Raw genomic sequence first — 24,299 nt, 5'->3', positions numbered from 1 at the left:
AGGAGAATAGATGGCTAACAACGGGTAGGAAGAAAAGATTGGAGACGACATCCCTAGTGGGAGTAGTAAACATGCCGATCTTAATGTTGAAGAAAAAAACCGTAATGAGGAAACACAGGATTTGAATCCTGGGGAGAAGGACGTAGGTAAAGAAGGACATGCCCTGAAGAAATCAGGCCGAGATGAGTATTACAACGAAAGTGACCTCCAGGAATGGAAAGATCGATGCTTAAGGAGGGACGGGGAGATGAAAGGAATGACAAACAAGTTGGCAGACCTACAATTGGTTGTCAACTTCATGATGCAAAACAACGTCATGTAACTATCGTTTTCGTTGAAGGACACGTCGATACCAGCGGCCAAGACCGACGCCCAGAAAGGGGGACAGAAAGCAATCCCAGCAGTCCCTCAGCATGACAAGGAGAAGGAACGCTCACATCGGCCTTCACGGGATGCCAAACGAGCGGAGTTAGTAAGAGATGAGACGCAAAAGACGCCGCGAACAAAGGGGACCTATGTTAAAGAACCTCAGCATATCTAGAGGAAGGGACTTTGCTTTGATACAGTGAACGAATAGAAGTCCAAGAGGACACACAATGACGCTGGGAGCAGTGCGCCAAAAAGGTTGAAATCTGTTGACAGCCGAGCTCTCGGACGAACAATTGAGGATTTGAGGGACTATCTCTAGAAAAATGGCAGAATGCCAAGGTCACATCACCCGTCAAGCCGAGAACATCATTCTCAATGGAGTTGGATAGGTTTGAGGCCCCAAAAAGTTTCCATATGCCGAGGTTCCAGATTTGTAAAAGTAAGTTCGATCCGAAATTTCATGTTGGCTTATATCTGAATTCAATGGCTTTGTATACCGGGAACGAGCAGTTGTCAAAAGGAACTGTGAAGAGTTGGAAAGGCCCGACCGAGATGTTTGTGGCCAGGTTTGTTACGAACAAGTTGCAGCCACTAAGGGTAGACTCCCTGATGGCTCTGAACATTGGCGAGGGTGAAAGCCTTAGGGCATAAGCCAAAAGGTATTATGAGGTTTTCAACTAAATACCGGGATGCAAGTAGGAGCTGGCGGTCATGTCTTTTAAGAACGGCCTAGAGGATGAATGCCCTCTCTGGAAGTCGCTAGCGAAAACTCTACCAAAAAGTATGGAGGAGCTTATGGCACGAATTGAAAAATATACCAGAGCAGAAGAGGATACGCTGGGAATAAAGGCACCGAAGCAAGAAAAGAGAAACGGCTCGCCGAAGCGAGGCTGAGGTAACACTGGTTTTAACAAACAGGAAACAAGGTTAAGGGCTGCACAAGCAGTCACCACTATGTTCCGGATCCCAGTTTACAAAGTTCTAGAAAGGATCAGGAACTAGCTGTATTATAGAGCACAGAAGAAGATCCTTGGTGAGTTTATAGAAAGGAGCCTTGGGAAACACTGTGCCTACCATAATGAGGATGGACACTTGACTCAAGGGTGCAGGGCTCTGAATCTAGTCAGACATGGTCATCTGAGAGACCTAGTAAATAAGGCCAGAACAAGGGAAAAGTAAGCAAGGCTGCCCCAAGCACTGGAAGCACCACCTTGGCCACCTTCACCACAGCAAGTAAATGGACCTCGGGTGATCAATGTGATTCACTCAAAGATCAATGAGAATGAGGTGCGTGGGGAGACTCAGAGAGTGAAGCACCTGCAACATGTGTACCAGGTGCAACAAAAGAAGCCTAGGACCATTGAGAACCAGGTACCAATGATCTCTTTTACCAAGGCAGACCTGGATATGGTACAATATCCACACAATGATGTCTTGGTGATAACGCTGAAGATTGGGGAGTGCCAGGTAAGGCACATACTGGTTAATCAAGGTAGTTCTTGTGACATCATGTATGTTAGATGTTACAAGGAGCTTGGCCTCCACCCAGATGATATGAAACAATCCAACTGCCCGATGGTTGGATTCAACGGAACGCCAACATGGCCTCTAGGAGCCACGAATTTGAAGGTGCAGGCAAGCACAAAGAAGGTAAGCACAAAGTTTACAATAATTGACACCCTTTTCCTTACAATGTTACCTTAGGAAGACTGTGGTTGCACGTAATGAAGGTTGTTCCCTTAATGTTGTACTAGCTGTTATGGTTTCCAACGGAGCATAGAATTGAGGAAGTCAAAAGGGACTAGGTGCAGGCAAAAAATTGATCCATGGTAGCAATGAAATCCACCAACATCGTACGAGAGGAAAAAATAGTAGAAATTGAAGATGAGGGCATGAAGGTCCTGGATGACATCGGCAAAGAGTCGACCGACAAGAGTGAGGAAGCCTTGAAGAAGATTTTAGTAAAAGAAGATGTTGTAGAGCGTTTCTTCCTCCGTGGCTTAGACTTAGCTGAGGAGGAGGAAAGAGAGTTAGAGGCTTTCTTGCAAGCAAACATAGAAATGTTTGCATAGACGCCATACGAGATGCCTGACATTCACCTCGAGGTCACTTTTCATAGGCTTAATGTAAACAGGTCGGCTAAACCTGTCATTCAACGGGCAAAGAGGCTGATGTTGATTTATGTGGAGGCAGTAGAGGAAGAAGTGGACAAACTGTTAGAAGCCAAGGCTATTCGGGAGGTGAACTACCCAGCCTAGCTGTCCAACACAATAGTTGTGAAAAAGAAGAATGAGAAGTGGAAGGTCTGCGTGGACTTCACCAGACCAGCCTAAATAGGACTTGTCCTAAAGACAGCTTTCCTCTACCCAAAATTGATCCGCTAGTGGATGCCACTTCGGGGCATGGGAGGATGAGCTTCCTAGATGCTTACAGGGGATACCACCAAATAGCAATATATCCCCCTAACGAGGAGAAGACTGTATTCATCACCCCAAAAAGGTTATACTGCTACAGAGTGATTCCTTTTGGGTTAAGAAATATAGGAGCAACCTACCAGAGGTTAGTGACCAAGATGTTCAGGCATCTAATTGGTAAGATAGTAGAAGTGTACATTGATGACATGGTCGTGAAGACCAAAGAACCTAACCTAAAAATCATTTGGCCGACTTGAAGACAGTTTTTGATATCCTAAGAATATATTGGCTCCGACTCAATACTTCGAAATGTGCATTTGGAGTCGGGTCTGGTAAGTTCCTCGAATACCTTGTCACCAAAAAGGGCATTAAGACAAGCTAAGATCAAATCAATGTCATTCTTGACTTAAAGAGCCCGACGTCAGCCAAGCAGGTCCAGATTTTGACCAGCAAGACAGCAGCCCTGAACAGGTTCATTAGCTGAAGTTCAGATAAGTGTAAACCATTTTTTAGTTTGTTAAAGAAGGCCACAGATTTTTTGTGGACAGAAAAGTGCGAAGTCGCCTTGGCCGACTTGAAAAAGTACCTGACAACAGCTCCAGTTCTGTCAAATCCAGTACCTAGAGAAGAATTGTTCTTATACTTTACAGTTTCAAAACATGTAGTAAGCGCGGTAGTAATCCAAGAAGAGGAGGGAGAACAAAAGGCGGTATACTATATGAGTAAGACCCTAGTGGGTGCAGAAACTAGGTACCTGCCCTTGGAGAAACTAACACTAGCCGTGGTGATGGCTTCGAAAAAACTGAATCACTACTTCCAAGCCCATAAGATTGTGGTGCTAATTGAGCATCCTTTGAAGTCCCTGTTGCAGCAAGGAGATCTGACAGGCAGGGTAGCCAGATGGGTAGAAGTGTTGGGCCAACATGACTTGAAGTTTAGGCCCAAAACAGCAATTACGGGTCAGGTTCTGGCCGACTTTGTGGCCAAGTTCACCCCCAGTGCCATCCCGCGTTGGACTTCGGTGAACCGTGGCTTGAGATACCTAGAGGAGCAGGAAGAAACCCAACTGGGGCCCAAGAACCCCACTCCAGCAAAACAGAAGAAAAAAGAGAAACCAAAGCCCTACGACATCTACATCGGTGACTCCTTCTGCCTGTTTGTTGATGGAAGTTCAAACCGTCAAGGAGCGGGGGCAAGGGTAGTGTTAGTATTGCCAGAAGGGCGAATGATAGAGCAGTCTATTCGTTTGGGGTTCAAGGCCTCAAACAATGTAGCAGAGTATGAGGCACTGATTACAGGGTTGAAGTTAGCAGCAGCAATGAAAGCCGATGGAGTGGTGGTCTTTTGTGACTCCCAACTTATTGTAAATCAGGCAACAGGCAAGTATACAGCCCAAAATGAACGAATGATAGCCTATGTCAAAGAGGTTGTCAAACTACTAGCATTGTTCTAGGATTACTGACTACAGCAGGTTAGCCGAGATGATAATAGTCATGCCGATGCCTTGGCTAACCTGGCTAGTGCAATGAAATCAAGAGAGACAAGGACAATAATGGTTGATTATTTGTCAGGCCCAAGTGTAGAACCACTGATTGCAGAGTACGAAGCAATATGTGTGGAGATGAGTCCAAGCTAGATGGATGTAATAGTAATATTCCTGAGGGATGGTAAGCTGCCGGATGACTGAAAAGAGGTACATAAGATCAGATTGAAGTTGGCCAGGTTTTGCTTGTCAACAGAAGGCCGTCTTTACAGAAGATCTTTCACTAGGCCCCTTCTAAGATGTGTGCATCCATCCCAAGTTAAGGATTTCTTGTATGAAATACATGAAGAAGTATGTGGAAACCATGTTAGGGCAGGTCACTTGCCCATAAAGCCATATCCCAAGGGTACTGGTGGCCCTGCATGCAAAAGGATACTGAAGCCTATGTCAGGAAATATGAGAAGTGTCAAATATTTGCACCTTTGATACATCAACTAGTAGCAGATCAAACCCAGTATCCAGTCCTTGGCCATTAACTCAGTGGGGCATAGACCTAATGGGATAACTGTCCCAGGCAACTGGACAGAGAAAGTTCATACTGGTGGCAACTGATTATTTTACGAAATGGGTAGAGGCAGAACCCTTTGCCAAAATCCGAGATATTGATGTGAATAATTTCATCTGAAAGAACATAATCACCCGGTTTGGGATTCCGAGAGCCATTGTGGTAGACAATGGCACCCAATTTGATAGTAAATTGATCAAGAGCTTTTGTGCCAAGTACAAAATTAAGAACTATTACTCTACTCTAAGTTTCCCCCAGAATAATGGTTAGGCAGAAACATCTAACAAGACCATCTTGGATGGGATCAAGAAGAGGCTGGAAGCAACAAAGGGAAAATGGGTGGAAGAGTTGCCTAATATACTCTGAGCATATTAGACTACGCCGAGGAGATCAACTGGGGAGTCTCCTTTTGCCATGGCATATGGTACTGAAGTAGTTATCCCGCTGGAGGTTGGCATCCCTGGAATTTGAACCCATGGAGTGGAAGATGGGACTAACTAGGCATTCTTGGCCCGAGATCTAGATCTTTTGGAAGAAAGAAGAGAAAGAATAGCAATTCGGCTGAGGGCATACCGACAGTAACTAGCTAGGGCTTACAACAAGAAGGTCAACCCAAGGAAATTCAAGGTTGGGGACCTCGTCCTAAGGAAAGTTGTTGGCAATAAGAAAGATACTAAGGAGGGCAAGCTTGGGCCAAATTGGGAGGGACCTTATAGAATCATCTCGATTGCCTAAGACAGTGATGGCAAGGAGTTGCCACGACCCTGGAACACTTGCAATTTGAAGTTTTTCTTTCATTAAGCTTTTTGGGATTTATGTAATTAGTCGAAGTTTTAATAAAACACTAGCTTGGTTTTGTTTTCATTACTATTTGTGCGATAAGGCCGAAGTAGCCTTATGACAATATTTCCGATTGAAACATGACGAATAATTTAGACTTATCGTATGGTAGAGTTGAATTATATTTTTCATATGATAAAATTGAACTAAGTTAGCGATATTTTCATTTGAAACTTGACGAACAACTTAGAATTATCATATGGTAGAGTTGAATTATACTTACCATATGATAGAGTTGAACAAAGTTGGCGATGTTTCTGATTAGAACATGACGAATAACTTAGACTTATCATATGGTCAAGTTGAATTATACTTTCCATATGATAGAGTTAAATTAAGTTGGCAATGTTTCTGAATGAAACATGACGAATAACTTAGACTTGTCACGACGGCAGAGTTGAACTAAGTTTGATCTAGATAGATTAACAGAGAAACCTCGATAGAAACCTCGACTAATTTTCGTTTGAATCAGACCCCAGCAAGAATTAGAGTTGCATGCTTAATGTGAGCATAAGTTGTACTTAGGTTCACATTAGGGGGCAGGAAATGGGAATGGATAAAAGCATAACACTTGTGAAATTTTCTGAAATTTCAAGTTGAAGTTATGAATAACACTTGAGAATTTTTTTGAAATTTCGTCCGAGGTCATCGATAAATGGAACTATCCGAGATAAGTTAATCCAAGATGGGAGTACTATTTTTATACCCCGAAATATAATTAATCGAGATACCCAGCCAAGGTGCTGGACCTGGAAGGGTGAGGTTTTGCTAGAAGACAGCAAATACAAGTAAAGAGAAAACACTTGTAAAATAAAATATTTTTGAGTGTTGTTTGGCCAAGATCACAGTGAAAGGTGAACTCCGAGGTGAGTTGGTCTAAGGTGACCAACTAAGGTTACACCCGAGATGAAGTATATCTGAGATAATACACGTTAGATATGTTCTAACCCGAAGTCATTACATAGTTAAGGCGTAATTAGAAGGAATGCAAAAATATTCTAAGTATGAAAGCATACAAAGATAATGAAAGTTTAAAGAAATAGGCACACATTCAATACTTAGAAGAAAGGAAGGCATTCATTTAAAAAAAACTTGTTCAAAAACAAAATGGCACTTCGGCCTGACATAAGAGATTACTTGTCCAACTTACAAAAAGAAGTTACAATTGAAAGAGAAAAGTTCAAAGTAAGGAAAAAATCCTAAATGCTGGAGACATTGGCATTTTTATCAGATTACTCAACCTCGGTTGTTGGCATTATGTCAGCCTCCGTTGGCAGTAAGGCTTCTTTCTCTGCCGTTATCTCAGCGTCAATTTCGAACAACATATCATTGAGGCTTTTCTCGGCTGTATGGACTTCGGTCTCAGATGTCATCTTCTTAGGAGAGACGCTTTTAAAGACCTCGTCCTCATTATCTTGAGTCAAGTCCAGGACTTGCTGATTCAAAGTGGGGGACTTGGCCCGAGCAGCAACCTTCTCCTCTTCATCGAAACCATCAGCCTTGACGTCCTCCTCCTCGGCTTCATCCTCGGAGTCTTTTGAAGGAGGAGGAAAAGACACACTGAGCTGGTTAATGTCTCTAAGTGGGGAGTCCATAGGGACAGACAACTTGTTGAGAACTGCCGTCTAGGTGAGATAATAACCTCGGTTGCAAGCTAGATTGACTTGCTCTTTGTATTGATCGTGGACGGTAGCTTGGCCTTCTTCAAAAGCCTTTTCGTCGCCCGCCTTGACCTCGGCCTCTTTTGAGTCAATGGCCTCCTTGAGCTTGGCCCCTAGCTTTATCACCCTGGCCTTAGCTGCTTCAGCCTCGGCAGTAACATCAGCAACTCTGACTTTAGTCTTAGCCTCTATTTGAGCAGCCTTGGCAGTCTTGGCTTGATCTAGTAGACTTCGGTTGCTGGCCTCGGCATGGTTGAGTGAGGAGAGAAGTTTGGTAGCTTCTTGAGTTTTCTTTACCAACTCTTTCCTCATCATCTCAGTCTTAACCACATATGAGTGCGCATGCTGGATAGCCTGCAAGGAATGAAACAAATTAGTAAAAAATTATTTTGGCTAAGTATTGTAAAGCTTAAAAAGATATAACAGGAGACTTACGAAGACTGAGTGCTGCATCATTAAGTCAAAGTTCTCGTACTCATGGAGATCGGCCATGTGGTTTATATCTTCTAGTAGGAGTACGGCCGTTGACAGGGCAACGCCGACTTCGACGCTTTCAATCGCACTGTCATCGGTTGTCAATGGTCTATCCCCCACCATGACCTCGAGCACCTAGGTCATATTGCAAGGAAAATTGCTGCTGTAGGGCATCAGGTGTTGCGGCCTCGGCTGGCCTCTTCGTGGCGACAGTAGTTTTCTTTTCAGTCTCGGCCAACTTGGAGATTGGCATAGTATTCTCAGAGTCAACTTGAGTCATTGTAGCCTTGGCCTTGTGTAGACACCCTATTTTTGACTGTCCTCAAGACTTGGACGTCACCGTTTGAACACTCGGTGATCATCCACGATTGTGTTCGTCTTGAGTTCCCGGAGGTCTCGGCTACGTGCCTTGGCCTAGAACATATATATTCTGATACATATATCTTCTCTCTCTATATCTCTCTCTCTCTCCTCATTTGTGTGTGTTTGAGGGCCTAAAAGGGTGATTTGTTCTTACTTTTGCACTAAAACACACACCATTACACCATACTTCGACTTTGGGAGGTGTTGAGGGTTTATTCTTGAGGTTTTGAGCTGGTTTTGATCAGAAGAAGGTGGCTGGACTTGCTTTTCTAGAGGTGTTCTTCAAGGGTAACACTTTTGCTTTAGATTCCCCAATCTTGCACTAGCTTTTGACATGCTTTGCATACTGATTTGAGCTTCGTGTATAACTGAAAAAGTCTTGTATTTGCATGCTTAAGATTTTTCATTAAGGTCCTTTTGGTGTTGGGGGTCGACCTCCCCCTCTTAGGCCTTGTTTGGCCCCCTTTGTGCTCTCTTTGATAAGTTTTGGAACCTCTTGTGTATTGGCCTTCTCACCACTGAAATCCAGTGGATTTTCAATGGTGAAGAAGGGGTTTTGAGGTCTTGCATAGGGGTGGGACACCCCTCTCCCTTTGTCTCTTTTTTTTTTTTTTTTTTTTTTTGCATTTTTGGCTCTTAATGGTAGCATGCATGAGTAGTTGTCTTTGGTGCCATTTCAGAGGTTTTTGGATGTTGTTAGGTCACAATATGCCTCTATTTTTGGTCGGATTAATGACCCCTTTCATGCCTAATATACTTGTCTTGTATTCCCCCATTTTGCCTAGAAGTGCATCTTGCATCTAGCCTACCATGCTCTCATATTTTGGCATAATTTTGCGAAGTTCTTTGCCATATCTTACCATGGTTGAGGTCTGTGGGGTGCTATTTTGATCATATTCGCCATGTTTGCTATAGCCTCTTTGCATTTTGGCTTGTGAGCCTTGAGGGTGTGAGTTATGAGCATGCTTTAGTTGGGTTGTTTCAATGATTTGGGGTCATTTTACATGCCGTCTCAGTCCCTAATCCATGCTTGCATGATTGCATTCATCATCCCTTTCATGCCTCGAAGAGTTGCCTTGTTGAGCCTTAAAATGAGCATTGTGCATGCTTATGTGTTTGAGGCTTTGAGTTGCCATGACATTGGGTTTTAGGGGTCCCTTTTGCACACTAAAATTCTGTTTTGCATTGAAAAATCCATGCCTTTTTTGCTTGGGGTAGGTGTTGAGTAATGCCCTCATTGGAGGCCTTGAATGCTCCTTTTCTTTTACATCCATTTCCTAGCATATTTCGGCATCATCCTTCGTATGTTTTTCAGAGTTTAACATGAGTGTTTGATGTCTTTGTTTGTCACCCTTAAGTGTCCTTGAGGGCTCCCCCTCCCATGCTTAGGTGATAGGCCTTGGTGTGTGCATGCTTGCATGCATAATTTGTGCCATTTTTGGCCACTGTTTTGGGGTGTGGCTGAGGCCTCCCATTTCAGTCTAAGTCCATCCTTGTGTATAGTAGTATGTTTGATTTATTGCCTCTAGTTGCATGCTTGCAATATACCATGTTTGCATTACATGATAGGTTGCATTGCGTTGCATCTCGCATGCTTAATACATCACATTTGCATGCATAGGTTACATTGCATTTGGCATGTTTTGTGCCTTAGTCATTTCGCACACTCAGGCCATGTTTGTATACATGTATTGCATTGCTTGGTTTGGGGTGTCAAACCAAGCATGAGGGGTGAGGTGTGTTCGTACTCAAAGTGACGAAACACGTTTCACTCCTCGGTTGCCAATGCCCTTGAACTCAAGCATGATAGAGTGTAAGGCACTCATCTCTTTTGTTGCATGCATTTTACATTGAATGGCAAGCTTGGCCTCTTAGGCCATCATGCATCAAAATGCATAATTGATGGCCCGAGGATCGAGAGCCACGCTCCCTTGAGTCCATTGCATGATAGGGAGTGCGGCCACGCACACATTTGCTTGAAAATCCCATACCATACACTGTCTGTCCTCTGCTGTTGTCAAAATAGATTTCTGTAAGAACATTTGGCCGACCGACTACTTATTGTGCCGACCGACCAAATACAATTAACCGATAGTTAAACCAATGGTCGGTGACCATTCCCTTTGGCCAGTGATGTTCCCACTTGGTCGGTGATGCTCCTCAATGTTCAGAGAAGCATCCTTGGGACTCGTGAAAATTTTCAGAGGAGCAAGGCAGTGTAAATAAAGGCAACAGTGGCATGGTATGGGTTTCCGGGCGAGACGAGTCAAGCATGCACCATTCGCGCATTCCGAGGCAAGGCTGCGGCCATCTTCTTTCTATATTTAATTCGTTAATTAATTAGAAGTTCTGTAATAATTAATTTAGCAGTATTCATTTGGTTGTGTAATATTATTTGGACCCTCCGTGCGAGGGCAATTGTGTAATAAGCGTATGTGAGTGTGTGTATGTCTTCCAACCCCATTTCTTTCTTCCCTTTTATTTACTAGCTTTCGATGGTTCGTATCAGGACATATTTAAATTAGCATACCTCATGTTATGCATGCATGCATTCATACATTTGTCTTGCATGCACCGGGCTCGGCTCATCATACTAACTGCATTTGTGTTTCAATTCTAAATTGAATACGTGTTAGTTGTAGCATTTCGCATGTCGTTTTAGAATAGCCGAGCCTATTGTATTCGCATTCCTGCATGTGTTGCATTAGGCATTTCTGTATAGTTAGGATCATGCATGGATTTCTAACATAGCTTTTGTTTTGGCTTGGAGTACTCGGTAAGCTTTTACGTTTTAGCATCCTTGCATGCGTGTGAGTGTTGCCATGCCAGCATGATTACCATGAGACTATTTGCTTATGTGATATAACTGCTTGAATGCCTATGGATGGAGGTTGAATTACCTGAATTAGAATAATGCATTAAAACCGTGAGTTTTAAGCCCACTTGATAGTGGCAAAAACCATCTTTTCTAAAGCCCACTTGAGGGTGGCAAAACCTGCATTTTAGCCTACTTACAAGTAGCAAACTGCTTTCAAAAACAAACATGAAATGTTTTGTTCTAACTCAGGCGATTCAGTCTATACTTGTATGCTGTGCGCATCACATAGTAAATCTAGGCTAATAACCGGAATAAGAACGCATAATGTTTTCAAAACAAGATATCATGGTTAGTAGAGGCCGATCTTCGGATTGGGCGAGAGGGAGTGCTCATAGCTGACCTTCCCCAATCGTACCCAAGTTCCCGAGCTGAGGCAACTTTGGTGATGACGAACACGTGGCCTTAGGCAAACGAGTCAGGGTTTCTTAAATTCCTCCAAAATAAAATATTTAGGTGGCGACTCTGTATCTGGCAAAGCAGTCCATGTTGGGCACTTCTTTTCTAAAAATCTGTTTTCCCAAACGATTTGCTGGATTTGGACTCTTTGGTTCAGATTAAGAACCATGACGATTTGAGAGTCCGAACTGTAGTGAGCCCCAAACGAACAAAACGAGATTCCCTCCCGGGGCGTTCGGGGGACGTCTACAGTTTCTGGCAACTCTGCTGGGGAGTTAGAGAACTTGACTCGAACCCGTGATATCTTGTTTTGACTACACTTATGTGTTTTTTTGCATTGCATTTGCAGTGGTGCGCCTAGGACACCGTGTTTGCCATCTATTATTCCTGAGCGGTTAGCCTGAGGCTGTGTGCCATAAGGTTGACCAGTTACGGGCTCTACCAGTATGGGAACACAAACAACGGTTTTATCGGGGCACCCTTTTCGACCATTCGACCTAGTGCATATTCAGAATCCATAGTGACCATTCCAAGCTAGGACAGGTTGCTTACCCGATAGGTTGTTTGAAACCGCTGCGTGCGTAGTGAAACCCTAGCTCCTGACAAAATAGGACAGGGAAACCCTACCCCAACATAGGGGTATTTTGGCTCTCACTTGCTTGTTATGTGCTTTTAGAGTGTGTCTCTACAGGAATGCATATATCAGTTTCCAAGTGTGGGTATCAGGCCTGAGGGCATCAGTATTTGGGGAATCAGTTTTACCTGAGGGTAGCAGTTTACAGGCAGAATTTTGGGACAGAATTCAGTAGAGGGCACAGTCATCCTGTTATGCCCATATCTATTTTGGCGAAATTGGGCTGAGATGCTGCATGTTTTCTCTTTTGCTAGGGTAGTCAGGGAACCATAGCTTCAGAGGGCTCCAATATCTCCCGAGTACACCGAACTTGTGTTGATAGACTTTGTCAGGTCAGAGACTCAGCTCAAGGGCAATCAAAGCCAGAGAAGGCTAGTCAGGTGCAGACCACCAGTGCAGCAGCTACCAGATCAGTGGTCTTAGAGTAGTCAGGTTGAGATTTCCGAGCCTACTGCAGAGACAGATATACCGGTAGTTCAGTCAGATCAGGGCAGTATGGCAGGAATGGAGGAAATGATGCGTCAACTCCAAGAAACCATGAAAACCATGCAGCAGGATGCTGCTAGTTAAGCAGAATTTGCCAAACAGCAGGCTGAGATCACAGCCCAACAGGCAGACTTAATTGTCCGGCTACAACAGCAAACAGGAGCATCTGCTTCACATCAGGCTCCTCCCCCACCCAGAGTTCCAACACTCGGGGAGACAGCTAATGTTCACGAAGATACAGACATTCCGACAAGGCCACCTCCGCCCCCGATCCTACCCCAGCTATCTAAAGCACCGATCAATCTGTCGAATTCACCCTTTGAGTTCGAGTTAGACCCTACAGCGCTAAAGGTGAGCAAGCTGGAAAAGATGTTCAAGAAATCTCAGGGAGTAAAGTCCATTCTAGACATTGAGGACGAATACATCGACGCAGCTGTGACACTGCCAAATAGGTTCAAGATGCCACAAATTGACCGCTTTGATGGATCCGGGGATCCCATGGTACATCTACGGTTGTTCTCAGACATACTACGGCCGATGGGCCTCACCAGACTACAGAAGATTTCATTATTTGGCCAGACCCTGTCGGGTGTGGCGGCCATCTGGTATGAAAAATTAGAAGATGATGTCAAGAGGAATTAGGATGAGATGGCCGAGGCCTTCGTTGCACAATACTCGTATAACACGCAAATCGAGATTACGACCCGTGATCTTGAGACGACAAGGTAGGAGCCTAAGGAGAGCTTCTCAGAATTCGTGGCTTGCTAGAGGGCAAAAGCCTCAATGATGACCATTAGGCCAACAGATAAGGATCAAATACGGATGGTTGTGCGCAACCTCCAGCCCAAACTAATACAGAAAATGATCGTGTTCCCCTTCCCTACCTTTTTAGATTTGCATGAGATGGGGGTACAGATCGAGGATGCCATGAAGCAGGGCCTTATTGACCAGGAGAAGGAGCAGCCTAGGCGGGCGTTTTCCCGCAGTTCGAATGCGACCACTAGCGGTGATGCAGCTGCAAGATCTTCTGAAGTGGGCATGGTTACCGCCACCACCTCAAAAAAAGCTACCCTATTTACCGGTGCGTCCGGAAGTAGCTCACAAAAAATCAAATATCCACCTCGAGTCAAGAGGGTTTTTACCCCACTTTATATGCCTTTGTCAAAGGCTCTAGAGGTCTTAATCCAGAAAGGACATCTGAAACCATTGGAACAACGGCCTTTACCTGATCCTCTCCCTCCAAAGCATGACCAGACTAAGTACTGTGCGTACCATCAACAAACCGGTCATGAGACCGATAGCTGCTTTCGTCTGCGCCATGATGTACAAGATTTGTTTGACAACAAGGTCATTGCCGCACCGGTCTAGCAAAGTCTATCGTCATTGGATCAGTGAACTTGTGGGGGATAATGTGATTTTGTGATAAGGGGATGAACCACCTGCGGATGGCGCTCAGTTTACTCCGGATGTAGCGTTTGGCACGCACTGTTTTGAGCATTTGCGAATGCTAGTTTTGTAGTTTCTAACTTGGATGTTGAGTCAGTTCTGTTGTTTTGAGTCTATCTCTTTGTCCCGAGTTAGTTGGGTCTGTCTTGTTGTACTGAGTCAGTCCTATTTTGTTGGAGTCAGGTGATTTCGGGGGTGTTACCTCGGACATCACTTGCTTTGTTTTGTGTTTGTCTTTTCGTTTTCTTTTGAGTCTGTTTCTGCCTTGGAACCAGTTACACCTGAAGATTTGAATGAACAGCAGTGATTTTCACACTCTTGTGTTTGCTTTTGCCTTGTGCTAGTTGTACCAGAAGTTCTGAATGAAACGACAGTATCTGACTAAAAATTGTGTCTTTTCTGTGCCTTGAAGCCATTGCATTGACCTAAGTTTTTCAAAACTTTTTGAACACTGTGGTGAAAGCAAAGAGGGAGGAATTCCTCGGGTTTTGCAAAGTTTGATCAATTGAGAGAAAGAGAGGCATGCTAAGCCCTTAATGAATGAAATCATGTTTGTTAATGTGAGTACTGAGAAGGATCCTAGCTTGATCCAGATTGGTTCTACACTGTCTTCAGCACAAGCGATTTGTCGCTTTCTTAAAAAATTTCAAAAAATATTTTGCGCGGTCCTGCGAAGACTTGTGCGGAATCGCTCTTGAGATTGTGCAGCCTAGGATCGCTTTCAGCCTCAAGATTCAACCCCCTTTCCTCTCAAAACCTTGAACTTGGGATCAGAATGATCAATGGTCAACCATCAATGTGAGGCTTGTGTGGCCAGATTTAAAGCAGCCCTCGAACAAGAGGCACCAAAGTCAAATCAAGAAGATCAGATGTTGTCAGAAGAAGCTTGCGAAGCTAAAACAGAAGTGCCCCTCGAACTAGGGACAAAAATGTCCGATGTGCTCGAAGAGTCGAAGATGGATCTTTCTGTAAATCAATACAACAGCCACTCTCCTGAATACGGATGGCTTCAAAACCCTAAAACCATTTGGCATGGACTTGTTACACTTTTACCCTTTGAGAGGCTCGCTGGGCTGAAAACCCGGAAAAGCGACCCAAGCAAAAGTTAGAGCAAGAGAAAAATACCAAAAAAGAAGAGAAAAAATGCAAAAGAAAAGAGAAGAGAAAAGATGAAAAGATTTGAAAAAGAAAAGACAAAAAAATGAAAAGAAAAAAAAAAAGAGAAGAATTGAAAAGAAAAGAAAAACAAAGCTCGCAAGGTTGAAAACCCAGAAGGGCAGCCTTGGCAAAAGTTAGAGCGTAAAAAAGTGAGGGTTAATACACGAGTGTACCTTAACCTGAACTACGTATGGCTTGATTCCCATGTTTGGGATACGTAGGCAACTTCATCTTGAAGTTCAGCCACAAACACTTCGAATTCGACTATGTCCATGTGATGGTTCTGGTCATCTTTGTCTTCTTTGTATCCGAGAATTTGGTTGTGTTCGTCACTCTGAGGACTGACTACAATGCGCTGCGGTGCCATTCAAACAAGGGGCAACTTTCCGTTGCCATTCAATGCGCTGCGGTGCCGTTCAAACAAGGGGCAACTTTCCGTTGCCATGCAGATCTTTTCAAGCAAGGGGCAATTATCCTTCGGATCTAAGGTTGTGCACCTCGAGAGTAAGTTCCGTGCTCGTTGAGCACTGGCTGTTTGCCAAAACGGTTTTTGAGAATTTTTACTGAGGTTGACTAATTTCTCGAAAATTATTTCATTTTCCAAAACTGGACCATTTTCTTGGACCCAAAAAAAGAAAAATTTTCAGTACTCATAGCCTGACTTGCATGATTTTAAATCAGAAAAGTTGAACAAGCATGTTAATCTAACTCTCATATTGGTCAAAATTGTTTTAGTAGAAAGCCAAAAACAAAAATGGTCAAAATAATGAAGTTAGGTTTTCTGTCTTTTCCCCCTTTATCAACGCACTTACCAGAAAGGGCATCATACCTGCCGGAAAGGGGGACCACTGAAGCTAACCGCAAAAGGGCAAAAAGCTCTCACACCCTTCGAGCAACGAGGTATCAAGTCAAGTGCGAAGCACGAACTAGAATAGAGCAAGGTATTCCACTCCCTCATCTGGACAGATCTGATCATGTCCAAACTCCCCAGCAGAGCATCGTCAACCGATGTCAGCTGCAGATTTGCTACACACCCAGTTGTAGCACAGCCCCTCTGTGGAAGAAACTCACTGTTGTGAACAAGAAGAAGAATCTAGCGGAATGCTAGGGGCAAGACCCCGCAACTTTCTATTTATCCATCAACCACCCAGGGGAGGGATTAAAAATGAGAGATTGAAGAATAGAGAGATGTGCGCTGAGAGAAAAAGTGAGAAAAAAAGGGGCTTCATTTTCAAAAAACAGAGCCTGAGGGCCAAGTGATGTGAGAATTACAAATGAGGAAGGGCGGGAAACAATACCCGAAGAAACTGGCTCATCGTGCACCGAGAGGTCTCTTGCCTTTGTAACACATCCGAGTGTTGTGTTTGTGTCTTTGTTTGTCTCGATTCTTGTTTTGAGTCGTTTTGAGTGTCAACGGATGTGTTTAGGTTGTTTTATCTTTTGCTTTCCGTTGTTGAGTCATTTTTGCTATAGTCAGTCGTAGGCTCAATACCTGGTCGAGAACTCATCTCTCAATTTCAAAAAATAAAATCATTTTGCGCTCCGAGTGCCGTGTCGTTCTCCACATCTGTGTAAAACAAGATTCGTTCTTTCGTAAAATCGCAGGGTTCAACCCAGGTCATGTCAGAACAGTAAAACCAGGACCTATTTGAAGCTATATGGGTTCCAGACTACAAAGCAAAAGAAAAGAGGGAAAACGTCGGATATCTAAGTTTGTTTCAACTTCAGTAAGTTCCGAGACTACATTCCGTGTGTACCTCTTCAGGTCTTGCCAATGCTCCGAAGTTTGAGTGTGCCTCTACCTCAAGCTCAAGATCAAGTCTGCTTCAAGCCAGAATGGCGATCAGAAGTGCTCTCCATGAGTACCGTTTCGTGCCAGGGACATCTTGGTCGTGTTTGCAATGAGTTCCTAGGAGACCAACTGCGACGGTGGAAACTAGAGTTCGAATGGCTGATGCCTAGAACGTAAAGGTTCGGGATTTCCGGGACTAAAGTCTAGTTTAAATACCTAGGGGTGTATCCCCGGCTTGAAATTTGTATGGAAGCCCCATAGGTTGAGATAGCGTGTATGCACCTCAATTCTGGATACTGAACCAACCTAGTCTGTCACCCCGTTGGAGAATAGGGAAAGTTGTGAATATGATCAGGAAGAAAGGCAGTATCCAAAGTTTTCTACGTGAAGAACCCTTGTCAGTATTTCAGAGCCTTTGTACTGTAAGTTGAAGGTAAGTGTTCAAAGAGCACAAGAGGAGATCCCTGTCGGAGAAGAGCGGTTCACTGCCACTCACCTCATGAGGTGCTTTCTAAAGCGCCGCTTTGTCCATTTATTGCTTTCCTTAAGCATCATGCATTGTAATGCATTGTACCTATCAAATTTCTTTCTCAGTCATGCACGATATTGTATGTACGGTTCATTCAAAGAAGTTCCGTTTAAGATCATTTATTTAGTGTATCAATCACACTTCATTCAGTGTATCAATTACACTCTCATCTATTTAGTGTATCAATCACACTTCATTCACTTTGTGCATCTATTACACTCTCACTCATTTAGTGTATCAAGCACACTTCATTCATTTTGTGTATCTATTACACACATTCTCATTTTGTGTATCTATCACGCACATATTCACTTTTGTGTATCTATCACACACCTTCTCATTTTCTATATCTATCACACTTCATTCATTTAGTGTATCAATCACACTTTATTTATTTTGTATATCCATCATACTTGTTCACTAAGTGCATCTATCACACTTCGTGTTCACCTTTAGTATATCCATCATACTTGTTCACTAAGTGCATCTATCACACTTTGTATTCACCTTTAGTATATCAATCATACTTTATTCACTAAGTGCATCTATCACACTTTGTGTTCACCTTTAATATATCAATCATACTTGTTCACTAAGTGCATCTATCACACTTCGTGTTCACTTTTAGTATATCCATCATGCTTGTTCACTAAGTGCATCTATTACACTTCGTGTTCACCTTTAGTATATCCATCATACTTGTTCACTAAGTACATCTATCACACTTCGTGTTCACCTTTAATATATCCATCATACTTGTTCACTAAGTGCATCTATCACACTTCGTGTTCACCTTTAGTATATCAATCATACTTTGTTCACTAAGTGCATCTATCACACTTCGTGTTCACCTTTAGTATATCCATCATACTTGTTCACTAAGTGCATCTATCACACTTCATGTTCACCTTTAGTATATCCATCATACTTGTTCACTAAGTGCATCTATCGCACTTTGTGTTCACCTTTAGTATATCAATCATACTTTGTTCACTAAGTGCATCTATCACACTTTGTGTTCACTTTTAGTGTATCCATCACACTTGTTCACTTAGTGCATCTATCACACTTTGTGTTCACCTTTGTGTATCCACCACACCTGGTTCACTAAGTGCATCCATCACACTCTATGTTCACCTTTTGTGTATCCATCACACTTTGTTCACTTAGTGCATCTATCACACTTTGTGCTCACCCTTTGTGTATCTATCACACTGTGCTCACCACACTCGCTTAGTGTATCTATCACGCGCTCAGCTACTGTATCTATCACATTTTGCATCATATAGTGTATCTATCACATGCTCACTTTGTGTATCTATCACACATTCTCTTTTTGTGTCCATCACACTATGCTCACTACATTCGCTTTGTGTATCAATCACACACTCTCGCTTTGTGTATCTATCATACCTTGTTCACTTAGTGCATCTATCACACTTTGTGTTCACCTTGTTTGTGTATCCATCACACTACATCCGCTTTGTGTATCTACCACACATGCTCACTTTGTGTATCTATCACACATTCACTTTGTGTATCTATCACACATGCACACTGTATTCGCAGTGAGAATTGCAGTAATTCTCTTACACCCTTTCTACATTGTAATGTAGCTTGGTTTCTACTTGCTTAAAACTGTTGCATTGTTATGCTTCGTTACAGCTTTCTTTGCATGATCATAAGTTATGCTCGGCTTTGTGCATTGTTCTTGCATTTCGCCCCTGCCCTCGGGCGCATATCTTTGTCTGTAGCTTGTATGCTTTGTCTAAGTCTTCGGCCTTGTCAAAAATGGGTCATCTCTGGGTTTTGACATTTACTCCCGTCATTGTTATGAATTTCGAGTTCTGTCAAAGAGGGGCAACTGTAGACACCCTATTTTTGACCGTCCTCAAGACTTGGACGTCACCGTTTGAACACTTGACGATCATCCACGATTGTGTTCGTCTTGAGTTCCCGGAGGTCTCGGCTACGCGCCTTGCCTTCGGACCTCTCGACTCGACTGTGTTGTGTTTGGTTTTGCACCAAACACTTGTGTTTTTGTTTGGAGGGCAGGGAATGGCTTGTTGGCCATCCCCACTCCTCACCGGCCATGGCTTGAGGCCACCGGCCGTGTATTCTTGCCACCGACCATTGGTGATGGCCAATCGGCACTTTGTGTGGTCAACCGACCATTTAGTTGGCCGATGGCCTCCTTTTCTGGCCGGTACCACTTTTTTGCCTCTTGCAGGCATGGTGCATGCCAGCTGTGCCAGCTGGAATGCACGGACCCTGCCCCCCATGCACGGGTGTGGCTGTTTTGCACCTTTACACCCTTTTAGGTCCAAGCTTCCTAGAGAAGATTGCACCCTTTGCTCAAGCTTATTGAGGAAGCTTGAGCCTTTGTCTTAGCTTCCTCAAGAAGCTTGCACCCTTAGCTTAGCTTCCCTTGGAAGACTTCACCCCTTTAGGATAGCTTCTCTTGGAAGCTTAGCCTTTCCCCTTGTCTATATAAGGAGACCTCTCTTCTCCATTAGAGAGGTTCAGCAAAATCAGACCTAGAACATATATATTCTGATACATATATCTTCTCTCTCTATATCTCCCTCTCTCTCCTCATTTGTGTGTGTTTGAGGGCCTAAAAGGGTGATTTGTTCTTACTTTTGCACTAAAACACACACCATTACACCATACTTCGACTTTGGGAGGTGTTGAGGGTTTATTCTTGAGGTTTTGAGCTGGTTTTGATCAGAAGAAGGTGGCTGGACTTGCTGTTCTTGAGGTGTTCTTCAAGGGTAACACATTTGCTTTAAATTCTCCAATCTTGCACTAGCTTTTGACCTACTTTGCATACTGATTTGAACTTCGTGTATAACTGAAAAAATCCTTGTATTTGCATGCTTAAGATTTTTCATTAAGGTCCTTTTGGTGTTGGGGGCCGACCTCCCCCTCTTAGGCCTTGTTTGGCCCCCTTTGTGCTCTCTTTGATAAGTTTTGGAACCTCTTGTGTATTGGCCTTCTCACCACTGAAATCCAGTGGATTTTCAGTGGTGAAAAAGGGGGTTTGAGGTCTTGCATAGGGGTGGGACACCCCTCTCCCTTTGTCTCTTTTTTTTTTTTGTATTTTTGGCTCTTAATGGTAGCATGCATGAGTAGTTGTCTTTGGTGCCATTTCAGAGGTTTTTGGATGTTGTTAGGTCACAATATGCCTCTGTTTTTGGTCGGATTAATGACCCATTTCATACCTAATATACTTGTCTTGTATTCCCACATTTTGCCTAGAAGTGCATCTTGCATCTAGCCTACCATGCTCTCATATTTTGGCCTAACTTTGCGAAGTTCTTTGCCATGTCTTACTATGCTTGAGGTCTGTGGGGTGCTATTTTGATCATATTCGCCATGTTTGGTATAGCCTCTTTGCATTTTGGCTTGTGGGCCTTGAGGGTGTGAGTTATGAGTATGCTTTAGTTGGGTTGTTTCAATGATTTGGGGTCATTTTACATGCCGTCTCAGTTCCTAATCCATGCTTGCATGATTGCATTCATCATCCCTTTCATGCCTCAAAGAGTTACATTGTTAAGCCTTAAAATGAGCATTGTGCATGCTTATGTGTTTGAGGCTTTTAGTTGCCATGACATTGGGTTTTAGGGGTCCCTTTTGCACGCTAAAACTCTGTTTTGCATTGAAAAATCCATGCCTTATTTGCTTGGGGTAGGTGTTGAATAATGCCCTCATTGGAGGCCTTGAATGCTTCTTTTTTTTTACATCCATTTCCTATCATATTTCGACATCATCCTTCGTATGTTTTTCAAAGTTTAACATGAGTGTTTGATGTCTTTGTTTGTCACCCTTAAGTGTCCTTGAGGGCTCCCCCTCCCATGCTTAGGTGATAGGCCTTGGTGTGTGCATGCTTGCATGCATAATTTGTGCCATTTTTGGCCACTGTTTTGGGGTGTGGCTGAGGCCTCCCATTTCAGTCTAAGTCCATCCTTGTGTATAATAGTATGTTTGATTTATTGCCTCTAGTTACATGCTTGCAATATACCATGTTTGCATTACATGATAGGTTGCATTGCATTGTATCTCGCATGCTTAATACATCACATTTGCATGCATAGGTTACATTGCATTTGGCATGTTTTGTGCCTTAGTCATTTCGCACACTCGGGCCATGTTTGTATACATGCATTGCATTACTTGGTTTGGGGTGTCAAACCAAGCATGAGGGGTGAGGTGTGTTCGTACTCAAAGTGACGAAACATGTTTCACTCCTCGGTTGCCAATGCCCTTGATCTCAAGCATGATAGGGTGTAAGGAACTCATCTCTTTTGTTGCATACATTTTACATTGAATGGCAAGCTTAGCCTCTTAGGCCATCATGCATCAAAATGCATAAGTGATGGCCTGAAGGTCGAGAGCCACGCTCCCTTGAGTCCATTGCATGATAGGGAGCGCGGCCACGCACACATTTGCTTGAAAATCCCATACCATACACTGTCTGTCCTCTGCTGCTGTCAAAACAGATTTCTGCAGGAACATTTGGCTGACCGACTACTTATTGTGCCGACCGACCAAATACAATTAGCCGATAGTTAAACCAATGGTCGGTGACTATTCCCTTTGGCCGGTGATGTTCCCACTTGGTCGGTGATACTCCTCAGTGTTCAGAGAAGCATCCTTGGGACTCGTGAAAATTTTCAGAGGAGCATGGCAGTGTAAACAGAGGCAACAGTGGCATGGTACGGGTTTCCAGGCGAGACGAGTCAAGCATGCACCATTCGGGCATTCCGAGGCAGGGCTGCGGCCATCTTCCTTCTATATTTAATTCGTTAATTAATTAGAAGTTCTGTAATAATTAATTTAGCAGTATTCATTTGGTTGTGTAATATTATTTGGACCTTCCGAGCGAGGGCAATTGTTTAATAAGCGTGTGTGAGTGTGTTTATGTCTTCTAACCCCACTTCTTTCTTACCTTTTATTTACTAGCTTTCGATGGTTAGTATCAGGACATATTTAAATTAGCATACCTCATGTTATGCATGCGTACATTCATACATTTGTCTTGCATGCATCGGGCTCGGCGCATCATACTAACTGCATTTGTATTTCAATTCCAAATTGAATACGTGTTAGTTGTAGCATTTCGCATGTCATTTTAGAATAGCCGAGCCTATTGTATCCGCATTCCTACATGTGTTGCATTAGGCATTTCTGTATAGTTAGGATCATGCATGGATTTCTAACATAGCTTTTGTTTTGGCTTGGAGTACTCAGTAAGCTTTTACGTTTTAGCATCCTTGCATGCGTGTGAGTGTTGCCATGCCAGCATGATTACCATGAGGCTATTTGCTTATGTGATATAACTGCTTGAATGCCTGTGGATGGAGGTTGAATTACCTGAATTGGAATAATGCATTAAAACCGTGAGTTTTAAGCCCACTTGATAGTGGCAAAAACCATCTTTTCTAAAGCCCACTTGAGGGTGGCAAAACCTATATTTTAGTCTACTTATGAGTAGCAAACTGCTTTAAAAAACAAACTTGAAATGTTTTGTTCTAACTCAGGCGATTCAGTCTATACTTGTATGCTATGCGCATCACATAGTAAATCTAGGCTAATCACCGGAATAAGAACGCATAATATTTTCAAAACAAGATATCATGGTTAGTAGAGGCCGATCTTCTGATCGGGCGAGAGGGGGTGCTCATAGCTGACCTTCCCCAATCGTACCCAAGTTCCCGAGCCGAGGCAACTTTGGTGATGACGAACACGTGGCCTTAGGCAAACAAGTCAGGGTTTCCTAAATTCCCCCAAAATAAAATATTTAGGTGGCGACTCTATATCTAGCAAAGCAGTCCATGTTTGGAACTTCTTTTCTAAAAATCTGTTTTCCAAAACGATTTGCCGGATTTGGACTCTTTGGTTCAGATTAAGAACCGTGACGATTTGAGAGTCCAAACTGTAGTGAGCCCCAAACGAACAAAACGGGATTCCCTCCCGGGGCGTTCGGGGGACGTCTACACATTGGCTTTCTTCATTCTTTTTGGCTTCGGCTTGGATTGGGATGGGGAAGAGGAGGACTACACAGTCACAATCCCAAGAATGTTGGCAAGAAGATCTTCAACGACGGTTGGTTTGGGGCCCATCTCGTCAGCTGTTGCAGCAATTATGACTCTGGTGCCAAAATTTATTGCTGGGAGGGCAATAGGAGGGTTTGAGGGGTCGGTCTCCGAGGATTCAAGACCTCGACGTCTTCTACTTCAAATTCTGCCGGCAAGGGCATTAGCAGGAGCTTAGCATTGGTGATGGCGCTGAACTGGAGGAATTAACTGGGGGACAGAAGTTGATAGCTGATTTGCAGGATCAAATGTGGAGGCTTGATCTGGCCTTGGCGACGATGTAACTGGCGGAGTTGTAGTGAATGGAGGGGACTTGCTCTTGCAAGGGATATCGGGCAGAGGGCTCTTGTATGTCGGGATATAATTGAGGAAGATGGGAGCCTTGAGAACTTCAATTGCTAAACCGAGAAGGCAAACCAAGTCCTTGCTAGGCACGTAGAACTGGCGAAAATTCTTTTCTGGCTGAGAAAGGGCTACAAGGTCTAGGAAAAAACATCAAAACAGATTAACAGAAAAATGACTAAGTAGTAAAGAAGGGACTTTGAGCCTTGTCATCCCAAAAAAACTTCACGGCACAAGGGGAAGAGGTGGAGCTCATCATCTGGCGCGAACTCCCAATTGCCCGAGATAATCAGGTAGTTGTCTGCCGTGCCCTTATTTGAGTCTAGAATGTCAGCTATCAGTTTGTACTGGGTAGATCTCAATTTGAGGTA

The sequence above is a fragment of the Camellia sinensis genome, chromosome 13 (genome assembly GCF_055761805.1).
Source record: "Camellia sinensis isolate YWXY chromosome 13, ASM5576180v1, whole genome shotgun sequence".
NCBI lineage: Eukaryota > Viridiplantae > Streptophyta > Magnoliopsida > Ericales > Theaceae > Camellia > Camellia sinensis.
The sequence above is the reverse complement of the archived record's forward strand: the minus strand, read 5'-3'. Positions refer to the sequence as shown.